General features: G+C 50.8%; 1 protein-coding gene across 1 annotated transcript in view; it reads left to right on the top strand.

The window, feature by feature from the left end:
• Window positions 1–725: 725 nt before the first annotated feature.
• The window catches only part of Dlgap2 (discs, large (Drosophila) homolog-associated protein 2), a 463,794-nt gene continuing 460,202 nt past the window's right edge, over window positions 726–4,317 (top strand). Inside the window, exon 1 of the mRNA XM_013024218.1 lies at window positions 726–792. The gene's annotated coding sequence lies outside the window, so the exon portion shown is untranslated. The remainder of the gene's footprint in view (window positions 793–4,317) is intronic.

Below are 4,317 nucleotides of genomic sequence, written 5' to 3'. Positions count from 1 at the left end.
GGCCCTGGTGACTGGGTCTGGCTGTGAGTCCAGCTGGGCAGTTCCAGGGCCCTGGGCCCTGGTGACTGGGTCTGGCTTCCGGCCTGTGAGCTTTGTTGGCAGCCACAGGGAGTGGAGGGGGTGGCACTGGTGCATGTGGGTGCGTGCGAGCGAGGAGGGTTCACGTTTCTCTACACAGCTCAGGAGGCAGGGCATGAAGTCACCCTCAGACTCATCAGCGGGAGATTAGCTTCTAGCCCGAGCTCCTCAGTTGCTTTCCACTGAGGAATTTTCTTGAAAATCTATATGCTCTCATTTTCCCTTTGTCCTCGCTAGTCACGCAAGGTGGCTTCTTCCACCTCGGCACAGCCTTCCTCAGGTGTCTCCTCCCTGAGGGGCAGCAAGGCTCCGCGTTCAGGCTCTAATCGCATGTGCTGTTCTAAAAGCCTTCGTGAAAATCGGTGGGCCCGTGTGCCCACCTGCAGTGACCCCTGGGTGCGGCCTTCTAGATCTCCCAGGGCCCTGGGGGAGTGAGCACCCATGGCAGCCCGTCTCAGGAGCACACATGCCGCACACTCACCTGATTAACCTTTTTGATGAAAACTGTGTATCGCCACCTGTGTCCATATTGTTTAGTTTGTTGGCCTGTCCTGGGTGTGATGACTTTGTACCTTATTAGAAGAATCTTTGCATCAGTTAATGAGATACCTCCTTCTGCATAATAACCAAGCGCGCTTTATTTATCTGTTTTGAAACAGGTTCTGCCCGGCATCCTGCAGAAGCACTGCTGCATCCTGCCAGACAGGAACACAGGTAAAGTACCTGCTTTCTTTGGTTTGAAATGTCAAGTTGTGTATCAGTGCAGAGTTCAGACATGGGATGCCTGAGTTAGATATTTTATAGTTTGCTCTTTGTTGCTGTTTTTAGTTCTAGTTTGCATGTTAATTGGAAGAAGCCAAGAAAAGCTGGACTGTTGCATTATGCAGTGAGTTACAAGCTGCGCTCAGAGGTCTGCTTTTATTGATGAAGGAAACAGATTTAGGTGATGGTTGTCCTGGACTTTCAAGGGAAGTTGTGTGCATGATAAAGCTGGATAACTCATTTCAACGTTGTTTCGTTCGCTTGTTATATTGCTTGCTAGCACACAGTCCCACTGGTGGCCAGTGTGGGGTATGTTTGGTCTCCATAGGTGACTCAGCCTTTCCCATCCATCAGGAGAGGTGCTGTCTGGACCACAGTGTCTGGTGTCAGTGGGGCCTGGGTTCTCCTGTGAGAAGATGGAGTGGCTGCAGGTTACGGTGTGCTGTGTTTTCCCTCAGGAAGTGGGCTGGAGGAAAGGAAGGCCTTCAGGGGTCGCTGGTATCGGTGGTGATGATGATTAGGATGACAGAAGGCGTGGTGCATTGTGTCACCGGTCTGTATTTCAGTTACTCCCCGTGTGGAGGTGCTAATGTGTTTTCACCAAGGCAGAAACCTCTGAGGAGGAGATGGAAAGCGTGGCATGTCTCCTGTAAAGGGCCCGTTACATCTTCCTTGCTCCTGGAGTCAGTTGTGTCCTGTCAGATTTGAGTATGTATTGCAGGAGATTTCTGTGGGGTATGAAACAGAGGTTAGTTGGCATTTCTTCATTTGCTTTCTAGCTAAACAAATTGATGTTGACAGACTCTTTGAGATCACTTGTAACACAGCCCTGTGACCCAGCAGCTGGGCAGAGTGGTCGCTGAAGGTCACTGCAGGTCCACTCACATGCATTTCAGTGTAAAGCATGAGTAGTAAAAAAGACATAGTGCGTGGCATGTGTAGAGTTATTTTCAAAATGTCCCTCTCATGGTTCATGTTCCATCCCTACCCATGGAACCCATCCATCTCAGCTACAAAGCAAAGCTTATTTCCTGCAAATGAAGAAGCACATTTACAACATGGGTGGTGTTCTTGAACCTGTTTATGTTCTCAAAGTCTTGGTTAGCCATGCACACACACAAGCACATCACACGTGCAGAAAAAAAGGGTGCTGCCAACAGTCCTTGATGCTAATCCTGAGTCTAATGCAGCTGAAGAAGGAGTCACTGGCCAGGTTCACCAAGAGGGCAGGTTCTGAGAAGTGTCAGGAACAGTGATGCAGCCCTGCCTGAGGGCCCCAGGGGGCTTGTAAGCACCACACGCTGTGTCTGAGACAGTTTGTTATGTGTGAAGCTTCAAGTTAATTTGGAAGATACTGGTACCCCAAGAATCTAGGTTGCCAGACCCAGGCTCCAGGAGGCTCCCTCCACTGAAACTTGACTCTTGGAGACCTTGGCTTGGTAACCCCTTAAAATAACCTGTAAACTATGGCACATTGCACCTTGAAGCTACAAGACTCAGGCTGTGGGTGTGAAAAGGAAGGGATTCCGTCAAGGGGAAGGAGCAGTATGTGGTTAGAATTGTAACTCTAAGAAGTGTGTTTGCATTCGCAATTCAGATTTACCATAGGGCTCGGTCCAGCATGTCCAGCCTGCCTTCATAGTTAGGAAGTCTTGTTTGGAAACGCAGTGCCAACTGCCTTTGCCTTTCGGTGGCTTGTACAGGTCCTTAGGAACACAAGTGTGATTAGCATTTGCTCTGATGATTCAATACAATACTTTCTACAGTTTTTGAGTAAAGAGATCAGCTTTGGTATCAGGCTGGCTTTACTTCAGAGATTGAAAACCGTTCTGCAGATGGCTGATGGCACTGGTTTTACAGTAATGTGAACACATTTAATGCACTTAAACATAGGGTGTGGGCCACATGCTATGTGCTTTTGTAAGCCATAAGTAAAAAACAGATCACTTTCACAGGGAGCGGCCACTTTTATTTTCTTGTTTTATTTTTTCCTTATTTTGTAAATTCTGTATCTGGCATTAACTTGTTTATTTGTTACTGACATTAACTTGGTACTTGTTTCTAGATTAAACCTGGTGGGTTTTGAAGGATAAATGTATCCCTACTGTCTCCTGCTGTTTCGATTACTTAGGATAATTTTGGTCAGTGAGATGAAGAGGCAGAGTGAATTCATTGATTATTCCTTAGCACTGCTTCTTTGGGAGTTTGCTCAGGAGAACTGAGAGTTTGTGTTTCTCCAGTGAGAGGCACGCTTGGTCTTGGGAGCGGCAGAATTGTGAGGGCTGGTGTGGCTCTGAAAGAAGACACTGGGGCTGAGGGTGCCCAACCTGTGATGCCCTGGCTTCCACTCAGATTTACCTCACTCTTCCTCTGACTCATGTTGCTGCTAACGGTGTGACCCTTACAATGCTTGTGCCTGGGCGTGTGTTCCTGGACAGGCCTGCTTCGGGCGGTGTGCTGTCCAGGCTGCCAGGAGTGGTGCCTCTGGGTGGGGCTCCTGTGCGGCCAAGCGGCAGCGTACCACCTCACTCAGGCTCCGGGCGCTGGGTCCACAGCCCAGGCTGAATGTGCCGTGGTTCTTCTCTTCTGAGTGGGTCCAGGACCGGCCCTGGAGTTGACTGAGCACACAAGGGGCTGTGTCATCCGGCCTAGGCCACTGCAGAGCTGTGGGGATGAGGGGGGCCTAAGCATGCTTTCTGGCAAGGCTTCTGGCTTTGTCTGCACTTTATGCTCTTTGCACACCAGCAAGGGTGGATTTCTACTGAATGTCCTCATCCTCCACTGCCTCTTGAAGCACTGCCTCTGAATGATAACCCCAGGACTTGGCACTTAACAGCACAGGACTTGGCACTCAGGAGGTCAAGGCCATTAAGGCACAGGACAGGCTCCAGGTTGAGCCCCCCAAATTATGCCACTCTGTAGTTCCCAAGAGCTCTGTAAAGACCAGTGCATTTGGAACTTCTCTGGGGAACCCCTGCATTTGATGCTGAAATCTGCTACCCCATGGAGTGTTCTGAGGCCAACAAGGAAGGCACCCTGCTGTCTCAGCCCTGTCTCTCCTCCCCACCCCACCCTGTAGCCATCCAGTAGACCTCAGTACAGACACTGCACTCTTGAAAGCAGGACACATCCTGGATGCTGCTGGGGGTGCAGCACTACACTGCACTGCACAGCCTGCCTGCTGCCTGCAGCTCTGAGCTCAGCACTGCACTGCACAGCCTGCTCACTGCAGCTCTGAGCACTGCACTGCACTGTACTGCACAGCCTGCTCACTGCAGCTCTGAGCTCAGCACTGCACTGCACAGCCTGCCTGCTGCCTGCAGCTCTGAGCACTGCACTGCACCACACTGCACAGCCTGCCTGCAGCTCTGGGCTCAGCACTGCACTGCACTGCACAGCCTGCCTGCTGCCTGTAGCTCTGAGCTCAGCACTGCACTGCACAGCCTGCCTGCTGCCTGTAGCTCTGAGCACTGCACT

The sequence above is a fragment of the Dipodomys ordii genome, unplaced genomic scaffold, assembly GCF_000151885.1.
Source record: "Dipodomys ordii isolate 6190 unplaced genomic scaffold, Dord_2.0 Scaffold74, whole genome shotgun sequence".
In the NCBI taxonomy this organism is placed as follows: Eukaryota; Metazoa; Chordata; class Mammalia; order Rodentia; family Heteromyidae; genus Dipodomys; species Dipodomys ordii.
Note: the sequence above shows the minus strand (reverse complement) of the source record. Positions and strands in the feature narration are given on the sequence as shown.